Source organism: Microtus pennsylvanicus, chromosome 1 (assembly GCF_037038515.1).
Source record: "Microtus pennsylvanicus isolate mMicPen1 chromosome 1, mMicPen1.hap1, whole genome shotgun sequence".
Lineage (NCBI taxonomy): Eukaryota > Metazoa > Chordata > Mammalia > Rodentia > Cricetidae > Microtus > Microtus pennsylvanicus.
In genome coordinates this window covers 135,306,846-135,317,737 of record NC_134579.1, presented here as the reverse complement: position 1 = coordinate 135,317,737, position 10,892 = coordinate 135,306,846, and the positions used below count along the sequence as shown (strand labels likewise).

Sequence of the window (10,892 nt, the reverse complement as noted above, 5' to 3'; positions counted from 1 at the left end):
TTCTCATTTGCAACAGAACTTTGATGTGTTCCTTTAGCATAAATGTTGTTTCTCCAATGTCACCAGGGAAACCAGTCATGCCTGAGAGAGGGGAAACTTCCCCAGAGCCAGTGGTGTATACCCTATAATGATGGGCGTGGTCGACTGGTAGTTAGAATTAACCAGACCAGCTCAAAAACAATGAATATAATTTAATAATTGGAAATGGAGAAACTCACACGACCGGGGTCCAGCAAGCACCACAGGCAGGAGGGGGGGGAGGGAGGGAGGGAGGGAGGGAGGGAGGGAGGGAGGGAGGGAGGGAGGGAGGGAAGGGCAAACAAGGGGAGGGCACCTGGATTCCCAGATCCTTCCCTGGCCCCAGGTGGCCACACCCTAGCCAAATGTGATTGGCTGAGCTTATAGAAGGACCAGCGGCCTGTGTTCCTGCTGCCCTGCTCCCAGTCACCTGACTAGCTTATGCTCTGAAATAATTACATGTAAACTGTATTCATTTAAACACTGCCTGGCCCATTATATCTAGCCTCTTCTTGGCTAACTCTCACATCTTGATTAACCCATTTCTATTAATGTGTGTAGTACCACGAGGTGGTGGCTTACTGGGATGATTCTAACCTGCATCCATCTCGGAGAGGAGAGCTATGGCGTCTGCCTGACTCTGCTTTCTTCCTCTCAGAATTCTGTTCTGTCTTCCCTGCCTATCTATGTTCTGACCTATCAGGCCAAGCAGTTTTCTTTATTTATTAACCAATGAACGCAACAGATAGATAGCAGACACTCCTACATCACTATAAAGGTGAGGAAGCCAGACTTCCGTTGTCATCTTCCTCCCTCACCTCCCACAGTCTATCCTAAATAAGAGAGGAAAGTAAATTCCTGCTACAAAAATTAAAAGATACTGTGTTACCATGACAATATTGATAATGGTGGGGAAAGGTGGAATTTAAATTTAGAAGACAGGGCCAGGCATGGTGGCACATACTTTTAATCTTAGCACCATGGGCAGAGGCAGGTGGCTCTCTGTTGAGTCCCAGCCCAGCCTGGTGTACAGTGAGTGCCAGGTCAGCCAGGGCTACATAGACTCCTCAAAACAAAACGAACAAAAATAGTGAGAAGATTGAGCATTTTCCCATTTAGTGTTTGGGGGCATTGAGCAGGGCAGGACTCTGCTCCTTATAGTATTTGGAGGGCATGGAGCAGGACAGGACTCTACTCCCCCTATAGTATTGGGGAGCATGGAGCAGGACAGGACTCTACTCCCTATAGTATTGGGGGGCATGGAGCAGGACAGGACTCTACTTCCTATCCAAGCTCTACTCGCTAGTGACTAGAGGTTAAAATAGCAGATGTCTTAGGGGTTGTTTTGCTGCTGCTTCTGAGACAGGATCTCACTATGTAGCTGGGTCATTAGGCTTACAGCAAGCATTTTTGCGTGCTGAGGCACCTCACTGGTTCCCCAAATAGATACTCATTTAACCATATCATTAAAATGAAAACACCCTAAGTCATCCTAGGTTAAGAGCCATCTGAATATCATTAGATACATCAATTCTGATGGATGTGGGGATCCCATCTACCCCATGACGTCAGCTGCTATGGGAATCCCATCTCTCCCATAATCTAGTAGCTGGAACCGTGAGACACGGTGTGCACTCAGGAGCCACCTGTCCATCCTCCTCTAACTCTGAATTTCAATCCTTTGCTTCTAATACACTTGACCCCCATGAAGTCTCTAAACACATCTTGACCTCCTCTTCACCAGTCTAGTACACAAAGGAATGAGCTGGTGGTCACACTTCATTCCTTCATTGTTAGTGGTTTTAATAAGTAGATCCCGCTGGTCTTCAGTGGCACCTTACACAGACGTATTAACCGAATGCTGAGAATTCTTGACACTCTACAGGCAGCATATGTTCTATCAAAACAGAAGTAAATATTCACCGGGCAAGGTTGCTTACACCTAGAATACTATTTCTTGGGATGCAAAGGCAGTAGGATCACTACCCATTTAAGACGAGAGAGTTCAAGACCAGCTGTAGTAATCTATCAAGCCACTGACTCTAAACTAGTACCCAGGCGTGATAGCATTGCAATCCCATTTCTTGAAGATAACAAACTCCAAGTTATTCTTGGCTACACAAGGAACTTGGGGCCAGTATAGACTTCATAGGACACTATCTCAAAAAAGATGCATGCATCACATAGAGAGATAAAAATAATTTTTAAAAAAGTCAGTAAAGCTGTAACAGTGTAAAAGTGTCTCTATCTTTAAAAAGATTTACATTATGTGTGTGAATGCTTTGCCTTCACGTGTGTAAAAGCAACATGTGTGTAGTGCCCAAGAAGGCCAGAAGAGGGTGTCAGATCCCCTGGAACAGTTTGCTACACCATGTAGGTGCTGGGAACCAAACTAGGGGCCTCTGCAAGAGTGACAAGCTGCCTTGGACTCATGTTTCCATCATGAATGTAACCCCAATGCATCCATTGGTTCACCAAGTTCTGTTTGGCTGGAATTATTTCTTGGGTCTGCCAGCAATGTCCTGAGGTGGACAGATGTCTGGCCATCTCGTCCCCGAAAAGGTTAAACAACCGCCACATTTATGCATGCATGCATCATTTTAATGAATTCAACACTTGGATTGTTTCTGCTTTCTGGTAATTATGAATAATGCTTCTGTGAATACATTCTTACATACGAGCTACCATGTGGCTCTAGTTTGTGTCTCCTAGGTATATTTCAAGAAGGGAAGATCTTGGAGGGAAAGGGACCATGTGGGATAGAACTGTAAAGCGACAAGGCCAGCGCTTTGGGGACACAGGGAAATTGTTGTGAGGGCAATTCTGTCCTCGGGTTGGGTTTTGGTGGCAGATCTCTAAATTGAAATTAGAAAGAGAATAATTTTGGAAGGAAAGTGAACTGGGTTAGTTTTTTTTAACAACCTGACACAAGCTAGTCATCCAGAAGAAAAGAATCTCAACTGAGAAAATGCTTCCATCAGACTGGCCTGTAGGCAAATCTACTGAGCATTTTCTTGATTAATGATTGATGTGGGAGGGTCCACACCACTGTGGGAGGTGCCAACTCTGGGCAGTTGGTCCTGGGTTGTTTCTGGAATCAGGTCAAGCAAGTTGGTGAGCAGCACTCTTCCACAGCTTCTGCTTCCGCTCTTGCCTTCAGGTTCCTGCCCTGAGTTCCTGTCTTGCCTCCCCTTCATGATGGGCTACAAACTCTACCATGAAACAAACCCTTCTCTGACATCAACCATCAATAAAGAAAATGCCCCCATAGGCTTGCCTAGAGGCCAATTTGGTGGGAGCACTTTCTCAATTGAGGCTCCTTCTTACCAGACATAGCTGGTGTCAAGCTGTCCGAGAACTTACCAGCCTAGAGAGGAATGAAAACCACAGGCCTGAATCCAGCAGACACGTTTGGACTGAAGTTAAATGTGACAGTCCTGGGTATAAAGGATTTATCAGACGGGATGAGATGATCAAGGGGCTGTAGACGGAAAGAAAGACAAGGGTTGAAGACTGATAGTGTGACATGGAGAGGTCAGAGCTTGGGGAATATTAAGTTCAGGTGTGTGACTTGTTTTGTTTTGAGACAGGGTTTCTCTGTAGCTTTGGAGCTTGTGTCCTGGAACTCGCTTCTGTAGACCAGGCTGGCTTTGAACTCACAGAGATTCACCTGCCTCTGCCTCCTGAGTGCTGGAATTAAAGGTGTGCGCCATCACCGACTGGCCAGGTGTGTGACTTTTGTTTACGCTGCATTTGTTTAACTCTGTGAAGCTGTGCTGCTGTGCCTGTCTAAAACACATGAAGATCTAATAAAGAGAAGAATGATCATCCTGGGTCGGAGCTTCATAGCGTGCGTCTTCCCTGGAGCAGGTAGCATGGCATCTCTCCTACGTCTGCTCCGGAGAGGAGAGCTGCGGAGTCTGAGCTCACTTCCTCTTCCTCCCGGCATTCTGTTCTGTTTAATCCACCCACCTAAGGGTGGGCCTATCCAATGGGCCTAGCAGTTTCTTTATTGCTTAGCCAATGAAATCAACAGATTGATATATGACACTCCCACATCACTTCCCCTTTTTCTGTTTAAACAAAAAAAAAAGGAAGGCTTTAACCTTATCTTCCCGGTAAGCGCACCTAGGGGCGCTACACAGATGATTAGAAATGGGCTGAATTAATATGTGAGAATTAGCCTAGAAGAGGCTAGATAGAGATGGGTCAAGCAGTATTTAAAAGGAAAAAAAAAAAAGAGAAGAATGATCAGTAGTGAGGCAGGAGCAAGGACAGGTGGGGCGGGCAGGCAAAGAGCATAAACGGAAGGAGAAACAAGGAGGAGAGGCAAGAGAACAAGGAGAGGAGGACATTAGGGGCCAACCACCCAGTCACACAGCTACACGGCAAGCCATAGAGTAAGAAGGAAAGAAAGATATACAGAAATAGAGAAAGATAAAAGCCCTAGGCAAAAGGTAGTTGGGATAATTTAAAGAAAAGCTGTCAAGGAACAAGTCAAGATAAGGCTGGGCATTCATAACTAAGAATAAGCCTCTGTATGTGATTTATTTGGGAGTTGGGTGGTGGGTTCCTCAAAAAGACAAAAAAGTAAAAACAACACACAACTGTCAGACAGAATTGAAGGAAGCAAGACATAAGTCATGGGTTTCACAGAAAACCAAAAAGCCAGACATGTAGGCACATGCCTTAAGTTCCAGCAGAGTTTGAGGCTATCTTGGTATACATAGCCAGTTCCAGGACAGCCAGGACTACACAGAGGTACTGTCTCAAAAAAAAAAAAAAAGAAAAGAAAACTAAGATGATATCATGAAGATTAAGTCAAGAAAGTATACAAAGGAATAGAGGGATTGATCGTTTGTGTGAATGGCTCCTAGCAGGTTAAGAAAACAACTCAAATCATTAAAGTTAGCGTGGTGAAGCAAGGCATGTGAGCTGCTCTGCCTCTAATCCCAGCACTCAGGAAGCAGAGCCAGGCAGATCTCTACGAGTTTGAGGCCAGCTTGGTCTACAAAGGGAGATCCAGATAGCCAGGAGACTATATCTCAAAAATACCAATAATAATGAGAACAATTATAAATATGTTATTATTCTTAAGGATGGTGATTACAGGTAGTCTCTTTTCTTTTTTCCTTTAAATTTTATTCTGATAATTAGTATTTTTGTACAGTAATAGGTTCCAAAGTCTGAGGTTTAGATGAACTGAGATCCAGACAAGAGAAAAATGAGGCAGCATATAACTGGTTTTAGTTTTACTAGAAATGATAGTCAATAATACAAAAGAGGGATTTAAAGATGTTGTATAGCTGCCATAGTGGGGGAACTGCTCAGTCTAGTGCCTAACTGGGAGGGTGGTCCGTGTAGTCCTCAACTCAGGGTAAGACAGGATTTTAAAGATAGAAGCTGGGGATTTCCATCTCTGGGTCGCATTCCAAACCCTGCTCTCAGAGCACCAAGCAGCAGCTCATTGGAGCTGCCCTCTCCAGACCCGGCCCAAAGAAAGACCGCCAAGCAGGGGCTCCAGCCCTGGAGGGTGTTTAAAGTCTGGCCCATAGACCCCCCTTGTGGTTTCCCCTCTGGGCTTCTCTTTCCTGGGACCACCTGGGAATGTTCTGCTCAGATGAAACCTGGATTTATTAATTTGGCCTGATTTGACTTATTGCATTGGTGGAGTTACTACTGGAGGATTTTTCCTTATCAATAGTCTCAGTATGTAGACCAGGATGGCCTCAAAACCAAGGACCCACCTGCCTCTGCCTCCTGAGTGCTGGGATTAAAAGCATGTGTCACTTTGCTCAGGATGATGGAAACTTTAATACTAACACCTCTGTCATAATCTGTCACCAAAGAACACTGGCTAAAGTTTAAACCGGTCAGTAATGGGGAAAACCCAAGAATTTGGGAGGGTTAGTCCCTGAAATAAATTGCTTCAACAGTGAAATCTAGCCTTCTTGCAGCCACCGCCACTAAAGGGACCAATCACCTTGGGAGTGCACGCAGCCATCCTGGAGGTTGTCACACCTATGTAGTTCCAAGGTTTCAGGGTGCAGTTCCCAGGCCAGAGACCGAAGGACAGCCCTGAGACAGCGTGGAGAACCCACGCAGGAGGAAGGAGGGGAGGCTCCAGGGGCACGAATTCCGCGGAATCCTGCAGTCCCATCACAGGATCCGTGCTCCAGGAGCCTCCAAAAGGAATAGCTCGACCTCCCTCCAGCGTGGGCACGCACATCTACCTCTCCCCGCCTTTGGGGGCCTAACCAACCCTTGTGCTACACGCATGCGTGGTAGATGGGACTCGCCAATTTTCCAGCTATCACGTGGTGACAACTTCATTTTGTGGTCTGTCTGCGTTAGCTGGCCAGAATGAGGTTTTTGCAGAACATGAGGAACAGTAGGACGGACCGGATGTGACCGATCTGGTTAAGCCTCACACCCATCACTGCTCTAACCCGATCCCCAAGAACACTAGTTTATTCCAGACCTGCATCCCTAAGCCAGAGGATAGAGAGCCATGAGGCGATTCCGAGGCTTCCCACTCATTTTCCTTAAAAAGACCCTCACACCTACCCGTTTGGCTTCTGAGGTGGGGAGAAACGTGAGTACTGATGTCTATAACGGGTTTACCTGAAGCTTCTCTGAGCTTGGTTCCAGGGCTGACACTACAAAGGGCGGCATAGAAACCTTTGATAATGACAGAGAGCCCCTCCCTTACACGTGGGCGGCTGATGTAGGGCCTCTGTCACAAAAGGCCGCGTTTCCCATCCATGCATGTCCGGTGACTTTGCCATATCCGGCCCTGCCTCCTTGTAGCTGTGTGGCTGGGTTTTCATCTCCTGGAGGAAGGAAGGACATCAGGTTGAAATAGGATTAACAAGAAAATACGTAGAGCAGCCAATTAAAATTCAGTTTCAGGGAGAGGGAAAAGACCCTTCAGTCGTGGGTGCTTGTTGTTTGGTCTGTTAGTTACGGTTGTTCTTGTTTGTTTGGGTCTTGGTTTGGTTTTGTTTGTGAGACAGAGTTTACACAAAGCCTGGGTTAGCCTAGAAATTCTGACACAGCAGATTATGACAAACTTCTTGGCTTCCCAATCCTGGGATAACTGATGTAAATGTCACCATGCTTGGTTTATGTGGTGCTATCACCAAACCCAGGGCTTCTGCCGTGCTAGGCAAACACTCTACCAACTAAGCGACATTCCTATTTAGTACTGTGTCCTAGTATCTAAAATTCGAAGCTAATTATTTTTATCAGCCCTACCTTAAGGTAGTTAGGCGAAGCCACACAGACAAGTCTTTAGAACGGCATGGAGGGACAGAAACACTAAGTTTGGTGTGCACAGCTCTTGCCCCCTCTTCTGATACACATCTCATCAGACTGTAAGACTCCCAAGACCATCCCTCAGAGACGCCCTGTCGTCAACACCCCCCACCCCCGCACCCCCCGCAATGTGATGGCGTCTTTCCCCTGTCCTGGTGCTTCCTAGCACTGGCACATTCGCTGGGCAAGTCTCAGGTTCTTAGGGAGGTTGGTGGTGTCAGTGAACCCCACAGATGTTTGGGTTGGGGGAGGGGGCTTGGAGAGTCCAATGCATTATGATGCTGGAGCCAGTGCCTCACTTTCTATGGAAACCTGGAAGTGGAGTTTGTCTCTGGAGTCCTTTGGATGGTGCAGATGTGGTGTAGGTGTGGAGGAAACGGGAAGTGAACCGGAAGCCCATGGTATTAGCCGCTGTTAGAAACAGGTATTCCCAGCCGGGAGGAAGCGCGCTGAACAGCACTGGTCCTGCTGAGATCGTGAAGATGTCTGCTAGCTGTAAGACAGGACTACCGGGTCTGAGTCATCCGAAGGAAAAGGAGAAGCCATGAAGCCGCAGAGCCAGAGGATCTAAATGTAGATCCGTGGGACTCTGCTCTGTCTCACGTCTCGTTCTCTCTTGATTTCAGTATGCCCCTTTCACTGTCCTAGAATCCTGGTTTTAGAATGCATTTTTAAAAATTGCAAAGCCTTGTGATTTTCATTATCTGACTTTAGTTTTCAAATTGCTTTAGTTGGCAAAAAGAAACTTTTTTTTTTATTTTTTATTTTATTTTATTTTTTTGCCAGACTGGTGGCTCATGCATCTAGTCACAGCACTCAGGAGGCAGAGGCAGGGAAAGCTCCATGAAGTTAAGGTCAGCCTGGTCTACATAGTGAGTTCTAGACCAGCCAAGGCTATATAGTGAGTTCATGTTTGGGGGGAGGGGCCGGGAGGGCAAGGAGAATTCAAATCATTGATTCGATTTTTGTTGTTGTTTCAAGACAGGGTTTCACTGTAGACCAGGCTGGCCTCGAACTCACAGAAATCTACCTGCCTCTGTCTCCTGGGTATTGGGATTAAAGGTGTGTGCCACAGCTCCCAGCCTCAGTTGTAACTGTTGAAGAGAACCCAGGTTGGATTCCCAGCACTCACATGGCAGCTCATAGCCATCTTTAACTCCCGTTCCAGGGAAACTGATCCCCTCTTCTTCTCTCCCAGGTACCAGACATGCATGTGGTACACATACATACATGTGGGCAAAGCGCTCGTACACATAAAATGAATACATCTGAACAAAGGTGTTTTCCCACTGAAACACTTGCTCCCCTGTAGCGAGTCTGCTTTTCTGTCTTCCTCAGTCCCTTCATTTCCAGCCTGACGTCACATGTTTTTGTCTTTCCCAGGTTCTATACTCCAAGATGACTAAAAAGAACTGGAACTTTTCTAAGACTTTGCCCTCACCTCGACTGGTTCCTGAGGGGAGGGATTTGAAATCCATCATCAACAACATCTTGAATGACAGAGAGGTGAATTGTGGGAAAGCTATGCACGTGGTAGGCCTGTGGGAATGGTTTGTTCCTGCCATTCAGGATGGGGCATGGGTAGAACATGATCGTCCCTGGAAAGCTCCTCTCACCAAGTCAATGTTCTCTTCTACACTAGAACAATAGCAGTAAGGGGCTGAAAAGAATGGCCCAGCAGTTAAGAGCCCAGACTGCTCTCCCAGAAGACTGGAGTTCAGTTCCCAGAACCTACACCAAGTGACTCAGAACTCTCTGTAACTCCAGCTCGAAGAGGTCCAATGTCTCTGACACACATGTGCACCTCCTCACACACAGGAGCAGAATAGTCCACTGGAGTTCAGTCTTGGCTTAACTCAATGAATGAATGACTGTTTCATACATGGAGGTACCCACATACATCTGCCATACACACATACATGTAATTTTTGTTTGTTTTTCAAGACAGGGTTTCTCTGTGTAGCCCTGACTGTCTTGGAACTAGATATGTAGACCAGGCTGTCCTTGAACTCACAGAGTGTTGGGGTTAAAGGCATGTGGCGCCACTGCCTATTGATACACATAGTTTTAAAGAATTAATAAGAAATAGATCTTTAAAAAATGAGCTCATTAAACTGGGCATAGTGGGGTATACCTGTAATCCCATTGCTTGGGAGGCTGCCGCAGGAAGGTTACAAGCCTCTGCCTTGTAACTCCATGGTGAGACACTGCTTCTAAACAGCCAAGCAGGGACTAGGGAGATGGCTCAGTTGTTAAGGGCATTTGCTACTCTTCTAGAGGACCCAAGTTTGGATCCCAGTACCCAGACCAGGTAGCTCACAATCATGTGTAGCTCCAGTTTCAGAGGAGTATGCCCTCTTCTGTCCTCCTTGGGAACTGCACACAGGTGTTGCATATACTTACAGGTTTGCACATGCAAAACATCTATACATATGACATGAAATAAATGCTTTTAAAATAAAAAAGGTATGGCTGAGCAATATAGCACTTGTCTAGAATTCACTAGTGAGGGGCTAGAGATGTGGCTCAGCGATAAAACCCTGATATAGCGCTCTAGATCCAGTCCTTAGCATCGAAAAATCACAAACAAACCAAACAAAGAAAAGACTCAACTAACTGTTCTGAACTAGGCTTTCTCACTTGAACCATGCAAATAGAAGATGGTTTGAGTGGCTGCCTCAAGGTTTTCCAGGCTATATAACCAGAGAAATTCTTTCATTCCATAAGGGGACATTAGGGCTTAATTTTTTTTCTGGAACCTTAATTAAGAGAGCCCAGAGTGTGCTTTCCTTGGCAGCTCCTGTACTGTAATTGGAACTACACAGAGATCAGCATGGCCCCTGCTCAAGGATGACATAAAAATTTGTGAAACCTTCCATAATTTTTAAAAGTAATTTATTTTTATTTTATATGAATTGATGTTTTTTTGCCTTCATGTATGTCTGATCCCCAGGAACTGGAGTCCCAGACAGTTGTGAGCTGCTATCTGGGTGCTGGGAATGGAACCTGTGCCTCTGAAAGAGCAGCCAGTAATCTTAACCACTGAAGCATCTCTCCAGCCTCCGTGATGTTTTTCTTAAAACAAAAAGACAAAAGAACCATGCTGGATGGTGGTGGCACACACCTTCAATCCCAGCATTTGGGAGGCAGAGGCAGGCAGATCTCTGTGAGTTAGAGGCCCAGCCTGGTCTATAGACTAAGTTCCAAGACAGGCTCCAAAACTAGAGAAACCTGGTCTTAAAAAACAAAAACAAAACAAAACAAAAAGCCTAAGAGGGTTCTCTTGTAGCCTGAGGCTAAGGAAGAGGTGGTTGTGGTTCCCTAACAGTGCCTTCCATATGAATATCAGTCAGGCAGAAACAGACCAAACCAATGTTTACTAATCCCTCAGTGTGGATTTTTAAGTGTTTGCTCATACTTCTCAGCATCTGTCCTTTTTCCCTTCCAGATCCAGGAAAACATCAGGTATAATGTGACTGTCCTGAGTGACCGGCCCCAGATTCTATACCAGGAGTCTTATCATACACAGAAAAAGCCTTTTGTGTGCTTCTACTCCC

The 10,892-nt window shown here is 45.9% G+C and overlaps 1 non-coding gene across 1 annotated transcript; it reads left to right on the top strand.

The window, feature by feature from the left end:
- Nucleotides 1–10,116: 10,116 nt before the first annotated feature.
- On the top strand, nt 10,117–10,220 carry LOC142842768 (U6 spliceosomal RNA). Its single transcript, XR_012909448.1, has one exon. It is a non-coding gene; the product is annotated as a U6 spliceosomal RNA (small nuclear RNA).
- The last annotated feature ends 672 nt before the right edge of the window (nt 10,221–10,892 follow it).